The sequence below is a fragment of the Erigeron canadensis genome, chromosome 1 (assembly GCF_010389155.1).
Source record: "Erigeron canadensis isolate Cc75 chromosome 1, C_canadensis_v1, whole genome shotgun sequence".
In the NCBI taxonomy this organism is placed as follows: Eukaryota; Viridiplantae; Streptophyta; class Magnoliopsida; order Asterales; family Asteraceae; genus Erigeron; species Erigeron canadensis.
The window spans coordinates 32,294,661-32,306,002 of NC_057761.1; positions in this window are offsets into that span (position 1 = coordinate 32,294,661).

Consider the following 11,342-nt stretch of genomic DNA (forward strand, 5'->3'; position numbering starts at 1 on the left):
AAATATCTAATCAGTTTATGTAACACTATTTTAGATAGAGATATCAGATATACAAAGATATATCACTATTTTATGTAACACTGTAAAAACATTGTGGTGAGCCTCAACGTTATATTGTTTTGGTAAGTTTGAAAGCCTATAGTGTTAGTTTTTAACATTAATTTGTTGTTCGTTGACTTTTGATCTTTTTCCTTATATTCTTGTTGCAGATCACTGCCATCCTATTCACTTTTGTAAATATACTTGACACCATGTTTATGCTTAGGTTATATGTGTGTGATATGTTAGAATTACTATACATAAAATTAATATAGCTTATCAAAAAGTTAACGAATTCATTTATTAGAAAAAAAAACTTAAAATTTTTATTAACGAATTCATTTTATTAATATCTTTTTAATCATCTGATTAACATTTTTTATTTTAAAAAAGATATCAGGTTATTATATATGATATCAAACCACGTACAAAGCTACGACAACATTGTTAATTGATTCGTGAGTCGAGTCATTTTAACCCTAAAAAGTATCGACTAGGTCAGAGACTCGCAAATGCATTTGACTCGGACCTGACTCGTGTTTTATTGGCGGACTTGTTCCGAGTCGGTTCGACTTGGGACTCGAATGTGTAAAAAAAATCACCAATACTCTGTCATCACGTGGGGGCACACCATGACATATAAGGTGGCTACATGTGGAGGCATATTCATGAAGAAGAGAGATTGTGATAATATTTCCAAACGTCTTCCACCCCATGAAGTAAGTCGCAAGCTATAGGACTAATCCAAAGCTTAGTAACTTTGGATAGAGATCGAGTACTCAACTAATCCAAAATAATATACTTAAATGAATCACGGAGCCCAAAGAAATAGTCGTGGGCTGCAAAACAGCTTGCAAAATACCCAAAAGCCAATGATAACGAGATGTAATATGTCTTTCCTAACTCTTGTTGAGGCAGGACGTGTATGAAGATTTGGACATACAGAGCTGTAACAACCAGCAACGTCTGAAACACACCGGCACCTAATGCAAAAAGTTAAGAGTTTAGCTTTTGTACAGGTTGTGTATTAATAGATTCCAGCTAATTAGTTAGGTAGATCTACCTCAGTCACAGATTATTGCCTTATCCATCTCGCTTTCATTATAAATGCAGTTTTTATGTTTCTATAAAAAAGAATTCTTTCTTTGAAATGGAGGGTGATAAAGCTGATATTTTTTCTTAGGATAAAGGTGTTGTAACTTTACTTGGAGGAGGGAAAAGAATGTGGTCATCAACAAATGAAGTTTTGTAAGCATTTAATATTTACAGACTGTTATTTCAATACTTATCTTTTTCATAATTTGGCTTTTATCTATTAAAGCGACATTTTTTTTTTTTAATTTTGGGTTTTGTTAAACAAATCATTAAGGGCTTTCGTTCAGGTTCATTAATTAGTTGTACACTTACCATAAAATTCAGGGGCCAACATTTAATATGAAAATGTACAACATTTTATGCACGTTAAGTGAAGCCCTAAGGACTTCCTTTAACATTTTCCTTTAATTTTTTATTTCAAATCATTTAACTAGTTAATTTTTTCTAGATGTGGAAGTCCATCGAGTAATGGAAAAAAGCCATGAAAACAAAAGCTAAACTCTAACTTAAATATTTAAAGTCTTAATTTTTAAACTAAAGTCTTCATCTGGTTAAACAATTCTCATGTTGAAGACTATGATTCAAATTGAAAAATAAAAATAAAAAACATCAATTTAACAAACATATATAGTTAAATGAAATGATAAAAGCCATATTATGAATGAGAGAAAAATACTAAAAATAACAAGCTGTAAATATTAAATGCTCCTCAACTTCCTTTGCTTGATGACTATTTCATTTTCCTACTCTAAGTAGAGTTACAACACCCCGATCGTAGGGGGGAAATATCAACTTTAGCACTGTCTTTTTCAAATAAAAAGTTCTTTCTTATAGAAACATAAAAACTGTATTTGGTGAAAGCAACTATGGTTAAGGGAATAATATTTGTCTGGGGTATTAAGTAGGATATATTAATGCATGGCTTGTACAAAAGCTACTTTCTTTCTTTTTTTCATCGGGTGCTAGTTTTTGTTTGAGGTTGATAGTTGTTTTAACTCTGATCTTCCATAGTTTCATACGCATTCTCATCCAGAGATAGGAGATCCAAATTATGTCTAATTATTCTTGGCATTTGGGTATTTTGCAAGTTTAAATGCCCATAACTATCTCCCAAATGTCCGTTATTGGCGGGATGTCATCGATCATATAATGAGATCATGGTATGTTAGGATATTTTTATGTAATTGGGGTTAACTTGTTTGATCGATAACGTCATAATAATACATCATATAGGATTGAAGGTACGGAGTGCACGCCTATTTGAATTTATTATGACCTTAGGGGAGAAGCCCCTAAGGTACGGGGGTCCGGGGGCAGCCCCCTGGGAGCGGGGTCCAAGGGGGGCAGCCTCTGGCGGGGTCCAAGGGGCAGAGCCCCTGGCTGGGGTATTTCCATTGAATTGTTATGGTAAAACTCTTTCCGAAAATTTTATTTACGGAATTCGAGGGACTAAATTTGCCAAATTCGAAACATGATAATTAACTGCCTAAAAGGCAGTTATTGGGCCTAATTAAACATCCCGTAACAGGATTATCTGATCATTTGATTCTTTTCTTCTCTTTTTCTTTTTCTGGTTCTTTTTCTCTCAAACACATCCACACAAAAAATTCTTAATCTTTGATTGTACCCGATTGAATAGTTTGGGTGAACCGCCAAATTGATTCAATCTGAAAACGATCACGTGCCTTCAAAGATTGATTATATCTGGTTATTTTGTTTGTTATCTCGAATTTCCCCAACATGGTATTCATGCAAGTACATTAGTACATACTTTTTGATTAGTCGAATACTCTATCTGATTAACTTCACTGAGTTACTAAGTTTATATTTTTTGTTTCAAGATTTGCTTCCATCATCCTCCTGTATATTGGGACCTAGCTATTGCATGGGGCGGAAGACATTTGTAAATGATGCAAAATCTCTCGTACTCTTAATATGTCTTCACCTTTAGCAACGCCCTATGTACATAAACTTAGATATTTGCGTATATAATCAAGTGTATGTAATATATGTGTATATATTAAAGTCGTCTCCAACGCTTTATGGACCTAGCATGAGCCGAGAAAAAAGGGCTCGTAAAATAGCCACAACAAATTAAATTATTGGATGAGCCGAGAAAAAAAGGCTCGTAAAATGGCCACAACAAATTAAATTATTTTGACGGTTTAAAAATAACGATAAATATTATATCAATAGATATAGTTAATGTTATTTAAAATCTAAAGTTTAACTGATACAAACATAAATTATAATTTAAATACCATAACAATAATAAACTTTCAATCCTATGTAACTTTTAATTAAGGCGTCTGGTATCCCAACTATGATATTGGTAACCCGACCAGATTATTAATGACAGGGAACCCGTTTTTTACTCTATCATATATACCATTATAGACATGGGGGCCCACACTTTTTAGTTTGGATACCAAAAAGTATGGTTGAGATACTCATAGTGTTAATTAATTGACTTCATCATTGATAGATTTTTGTTGTATTGTTGCTTGCTTTCAAGAGAGAAAGAGTGGGAAAGTATTCTTTTTCAAATGCCAAGAAACAGTGATAATATATTACTATTTTTTTTAATTGACAAAAGATGTGTTGATAAGTTTTTCTTTTATGGGCCAAGGTATATAGATTTTTAAAAGATTAGTGAGTTTTTCACGTGTCTAATTGGCTTACTTGATTATATATTTATATATAGAAGTTTAGAAATTCGGGCCCTAAAGAAATAGATCTTATAAGTCGAGGTCGCCCGCTTTGGCCTATATAGCAGCCAAGCTATTGTTAATACTTATATACCGTATGATACTATATGGAATTATAGATGCCCACGTGATGTGTCGGCGATGATGGTGTTGGTGACGGATGGTAATAACAGCACCAGATGGTGATAACAAATTGCAACTTAGGTAATAATAATTTATGAATAAAGAAAACATAGTATCATCCAACCATAAACATCGATGTTCAAATTGCAAATGATAAAAGTTACAAATTACCAGTTGTCTTGTTATTAGCATTACCATTACTCATACTTGTCTCATGATTTACATAGCCAATTTGAACCAACTTGAACCTACGGATATTGTACTGACTTATGCAAAAAAAAAAAATAGAAACATGTATTAAATTAATGGGTTAATTGTTTGGAAAGTAGGGTTCCAATAAAAAAACCTTTGATTTAAGGGTTTGAAAACGGTTAAAATCACTTTTGTGGGGCCGGTTGAAAATATTTTTGAAGCTCTTTTTTTTTTAAACTCAGTTATTATCACATGGATATTACATCTCATTTATCTTTAAATTTCCGTTCATGATTTCAAAGTTCAAACGAAAGCTACCATCTTTTTTCCCTTGTTTACATCAAACAAAACCCAAAGACAAATCAAGGATAAAATCTCATGAGACAATTTCCAACCACCATAAACACCGCTACTATTTCCGACCACAAACCATAATCCCCGAATCTCACACTTTTAATTAATCAATTAATCTTATTTGTTTCTCACCCAAAGAAGTTCTTAATGGAAACCTAATCAGCTATGAGGAAGCCAATATTAGATCTGGTATCACGGGGTAGCGCAGCCACCAGGCCCACCACCCTGTCGGAGAGGCGGAGAAATCTAAGGTGCGTGGTGGTGATTCCTGATAGTTGTGTACTTGTGTGTGTGTTTGTGAAATTGGTTGATGGGTTTTGTAGATCTAGTGATTTGGAATGAAACCATTGGTTAAATTTTGGTAACTTCATTTCATATCTGGTGAAATTTTTGACGTCAGCAACGGTGGTGTTGGAATGGTTGTTGGCTGTGGCTAGATGCTCATATGGTAGAAGCAAATATAAAGAAGTGGCAAATTTGAATCGATCATATATCTAACTATTTTAATTTTAACAGAAACTGAGAAAAGTATTTGACTTTTGTAACAAGACATATTTGAAGGAATTTTGTTTGAAAAAGGGGATGGTATTTCGAGATTCTATTTGTTGGGTTTGATGTTATATACGAGTATAAACTAATTTGGACACGTTAGTAAATAATGTTCATAGCCTTACAATAGTGATTTTAACCGTTTTCATATCTTTAAATAGAACTTTTTTTTGTTGCAGCCCCATAAAAACAAAAATGTCTAAATTGAAATACTTTTTAATTAATTAGCCCTAAATTAATTACATGTTACGGTAGTCATTTGGTAATCTCTTGGTAAAAAGGATTAGCCATACAACCTTCAAAACATCACCATCTTAATATACATGAGACTACAACATGACTATGGAACCAAATACTATCAGTAAACTATTTGAAATGACCCAACATCACTATATATGGACCACATGCTAGCCAAACTCCTTGTGGAAACGTATGTTATATGGTTTGTACTATACATTATAGCGACTAATCTGTTTCTCGTATTAGTTAATAGTTCCTTAATATTTAATGGGTATTTGGTTTTATTGGGTTTTGGCTTTAATTAACTATTAAAATTGGAGTATCATGCTCTACGTATGCTCCATTTCAAAGGATGAATATCTAACAATGTAAAATCTTAGAGGTAGCATGTTGATTTGCTTGTCTAGTTAGAAAACCTTGAAAATCAATAAGATGTATGTTTATCAACTTCAAAGATTTAATTTATAATTTTTTTTAACATGGTAGTACTTAAAGACAGGTAAAGGGTGATTATTTTCCCATAAAATATAGGCAAAAACTCAAATTTGGGAGAAATTCCAAATTGAAAGCTTAAGCGGACGAAATCAAATCTAAAAGTTTGGCCCAACCGACTATGACTAATGGGCTGTTGGTAGACACATTGGGGTTTTAATCCATATAAAGAGCAGCCCGCAACCCCTTTTGTAGTCCTGTTAGGAGTCTATTTCTTGGATGTGTTAACATTAGCTACTCTTAGGTATTTCGTTTATCATAGTATTTAACTTTGCTTTGCAAAAATAGAAAAATAAAAATTCTATAGTATTTAAAAAGAAGATCAAATCTATTCCTTGGTTTAATATACTCCGATCATTTAAGAATTTGAACTATTTAACTAATTCCACTTTTGATGAAACCAGTAAGTAGACAGGTTGAGTTTGTGCACCAAGCACAACTTCTCATAATGAAAATTTATCTTTTTGCATATAATAATTTTTAAACTCCGTCCAACAAACGGGTATAACCTAGTTGTTCATATATATAATAATAAATCCGTCAATCCTTAGTAAAACTAATCATAGTTTTAACAGTAATACAAGTAGTACAAAAGTACGCATGTTTTCAATTACTACGTTTTGGGTTGCCAATAAGCCCATCTCTAGTGGGTACTTTATAACACATCTTTATGTTTAAAACTATAAATATATAGATAGATGGAAAAAAAAACATTTATTTGAAACTGTTTTTTATTATAATTTATTTGTTTTATTAAAGAAACTAGGTGATACCCGTGCGTTGCACCGGGCTATTCTGTTTTCTTATATAGTTCATCGTAAATGAAATGCAATAAGAATAATCTTACTAAAAAACCATTCGTATTGCCAACATTGTTCACAAAAGTGGCCACCGGCACAAGCTACTATATATAATCCCACCATCTATATTTTCATTGGCTTTCAATGGACATTGTTATACCTCTTGACAATTACTAGCACATCTTGTTGTCTTGAAAACACAGTCTCAGCCGATTATAAAAGAAATAATGTAGACACACATTAGTATAAATTGTGAGTGATAATACTTCTAAGACCTAGTGGAGATTTTCAATGTTTCTAGTATCACAGTTTGTAATAATATATGTGCAAACTTTGAGTGATCAAGCAGATAAATTTATTATAAAACTAAATCAACGAATTTCAAGTTTGCAAATCTAATGATTTTAATATTCTTGGCGATAATTCTAATAACAAATATTAAATTCATAATTAAAAGAATTATAATATAATAATAGCATTGATCTCTAAACCCATTGATTTGGAAATCCTTGATAATAATATATTAATACGATAACAATAAAACCGAGATACATTAATATGATTACTAATAAAAATAATAATAACAACAATATTACCCTAAGATGACGACGAATCGTAAATAAAGCTGATTACCTACAATCATCACAAAAAGCCATTAAATTAGCCTGAAATCGGACGATCGTCATCTACCTATATCTCTACTTTGGAGTATTATATATTGATCAAATTTTGTAAACAATAGTTTCTTTATAAATCAAATACAGGAAATATTTGATGACATATGGTGCTAAAGTATTAAGAAAGATCAAACAAATAGAATATAGATTTAAATAGGGGTGAAATAAGGAAAGTAATAAAAAGATTGGTGTTTAGTTGTGATCATTCGGTCTTCATTGTTTTCTTTTTTCAAATCCATACCCAATTACCCATACGCATTTCATCATCATCATCTTCCATTTTCTATATGTACAACTCATAGAACCATAATCTTAAGGATATGATAACACATCAACAACAGGAGAACAGTAGTGATGTTCAAGTAATCTCAATCCCATGACAATTCAAATAACAGAGATAAAGGATGACATCCTTAAATGACAGAAATTAATTGTAAATAGAACTATTACCTTAAGTCGGTGATTAATTGTATGAAAAATAAATAAATTTAGGTGGGGTATATGCAACTTTAAACCCAATGATTTTCAATCTTTATAGTTTAACAATATTTATATATTACTTAGAGTATAGTCATATTATTGTAAAAATTTGGTGGAATATTGATATGTCCATATATATATGTATATTCCCATATCGTTTATAAGTCGTTTTAAGCTTAATAATGTGCAAATTGTATGTATATTCGAAGCTTTGATGGTATTGTTAGTGATTGCAGGCTTAGAACAGGTACATTGGTTAGAAATGGCATTTGGAAGGTTAAAAGATGCATTAGGATGATTCTTGGACAAGTACGAGTGAAGACGAGTTGAAAAATACAAGTTTCGAGCTTGTGCGGCGCATGGAAGTGGTGTGCGGCGCACAGAAAGACATAATTTTGGTCAGGGAATTTGGCAAAAATACCTGTGCGGCGCATATTGGGGCAAGGAAAGTTTGAAATTTGGAAAGAAGGAGTTTGTGCGGCGCACAACCACTATATGCGGCGCATAAACGAGGTCGGCAGAAGGGTTTTTGATTTTTCACTGTAAATACAAGACCAAAACCCTCCCATTCGATATACAATCACCTCCAGTCGATTTTAGGGTTCTTTGGGGCAATACTCAGCAGCTTTTTCGTCCATCAAGGTCTAAGGGTTGTTCGTGAGCTTCAAGGCATTCGGTTATCGATTTTCTTAGCTTCTACTTGTTTTCTACACATTGATACAATATGTTCTCTTATACTTTTACTCTTTGTGCTATGTTTATGATTATGAGTAGTTAAATAATTCGTCATCCACTGAGATGAAGTGATACATTGACTATGGTTGCATATTTTTAATCCAAGTCGATTTTATTACCGTTATGTTGTGATCTTAATGAATCGTTTTCTTGATCTATACTATTGTGCTTGTTGGTGATTTTTACATGCTTTGTCGATTGTGTCGGAAGTATATAAGTTTGATTTCAATTATTTGTCTATGAGTAATTGGTGCTAGTTCATGGAGTGATAGTAAACGACATAGTAATTATAGGAAACGATTTGTTAATTGGAGTTAATAGTTGATGGTGTCACATTAATTTCAAGTAGACATAATTGTTAATACTTAACCAAAACAAATTAATTAATTGGGGTAAATCTTATTAAACGTTGGTGGTGCCAATTTTCTAGGATTGAACTAGTTAGTTAATGGGTTTGAATAGAGTTATAAGCTTGTCGGCCACCAAGTGAGTTTCTTTGTTCGAGTTTAGGTTATCTTGTCAACATATTTGGATCGTGTCTTAATTTAAATGCAACCGGAGTTAGTGTATCACGGACTCGAAAGTGGATGATTCTCTCATCCTATTTGATATAAGACAATTTTCTTTTCGATAAATTCTTAGGAATTTTTAACTCTTTCAATCAACTAACTTTTTAATATAAAAATCAAGATGACGTGGTGTCTTTAAAAAAAACCAAAATCTTTTTAACTACTTAAAACTCGCTAGCTCTTTGTAGTCTCCGTGGAACGAACCTTTACTTGCTTTAATCTATATTACATACGGACGGGTCCACTGCCCGATTGTGTGTGGTATTTGATTCGGAGTATTTTTAAGGATTTTAATTTAACTAGATTTTCACACATCAAATATCGATCATTATCACAACAAAAAGTTAATTTCACATATAACAATTGTATTGATCACATCAATGTTAATAACAATATATAAGCATTATTGAGTGACCATGACTCATGTAGCCCACGATAAATAAATACTTAAATAAAAATACATGAGTTAAGAAGCTAATAAATTTTAATCTTTAAACCCATTGATAACACAATTATCCATTGATAATATTCTTAATAATAGCAATAATCTTTTAATCTTTCATTATATATTTAACAACAATAATCATAATATCGCTTGTTAAATAATCATAATATCGCTGTTCAAATAATAATAATAATAGTATTCTAATAATAATAATAATTATAAAATAACACTAATAATAAGAATAATAAATAATAATAATAGATGGCAAAGAAAACATAAATCTATTTATTTTCTTTCTAGAATAGCAATTGATGGGTAATTAATATCATGCACATTTAAGTAATGTGGTTTTCTAAATTTGAAACAAAAGTCATTGTGGTTCAATTGGCAAATGTGATGCCATGGTAACCTAAAGGTCATGGATTCAATCCATGCCTTTAGTTTTTTTATTAAAAGATGATTTACTAGCTTATATACATGTTTAAGTAGACGCTCCACATCATCGGATAAGTTGCCTACGTGGCTGATGATTTGTCACTTGAATCGTTCTCGTGATGTCACGTAAGAAAAAGCTGAGGTGGCGGGCTTAGAGAGCGCCACGTGAGCGCTTTCTGATAGCCTTATATATATATATATATAGATGTGAAGTGACAAGACATAAACTAGATATAGAATATGGTTTTAAGAATAATGGTTCAGGATGGTTTTTTTTTTTTTTTTAATTTTTAAAGTGAGTTTCGATTCAGACTTGTTAGAGGCAATTTTAACTAGAGATTTTCTGGACCTCCAACCCTTTTTTAATGGAAAATATTTTTGAGATAAGAACCCAAGAGTCAAACTTAACACTTTGATGAAAATTTTCTAAGAAAAAAAAAATGGACACACTTTTTCTCTTTATACTAGAGACATAGACTATAGTTGGAAATGGCCAAAGGCTACAAATTAAAGAGGGTGGCTCACAACCCAGCCATGTGGGTAGAAGGTAGACTCTCACCATCACATGTCCTCACAATCACATTATTGTCTTATATAATTTCCACGTACAATGAATCACATGACCTTTAACATCTAACATTTTTTATGTTCGTATTTGCTTAGTTTTTCATAAGAAAATAGGAATAGGAATAAAAGAAAGTAAAAGAACGAAAAACATAAACTAAAATGATTTTTTAAAATTTTTTTCTAAACTAGAATGATGACAACAGTCAATTCTACTAGAGTCGGAATACGTGAAAGGTGGGATGAATCATCCGGCAAAGTGTGTAGGCGTTGTAGCAAAAATACAAGTGATATGCAAGTGTTAGCATGTTTGTATGGATAAAAGAAAACTAGATAACGCTTGTTTAACGAGGAAGAAAATACTAATATACATATGGGCATAAACATTATACAAAAAGGATGTAAGCATAGAGTCTCTTTATTTTTCGTTGTACTTTTCCAAGAGATTTTGGTAACAACTATCCGTGAAAATCAGTTGAATAACCATAGTCTAAACCTCTCGAAGTCAAACTTTCATACTCGTATTTATTTACAACTGGTTTAGGTAAATACTTTACAAAACTTGTTTTAATTACTATTATAAAATCATAGACATGCAAAATCTTTATCGACAAAAGCATATATAATGTACTTAGAAGTAACTTTCTAAAAAAATTACTAGTCGACTCAAAAGCATATTGTTACAATGTAAATGATATCAGTACAATTAGTTGACGCATTCTTGCTTTTACTCATAAATCACATATTGGAGTGACAGATTTGTGTTTCTTTTTTTTCTCTAAAATATTTACAAACTATTAAATCACATATTGGAGTGACAGATTTGTGTTTCTTTTTTCTCTCTA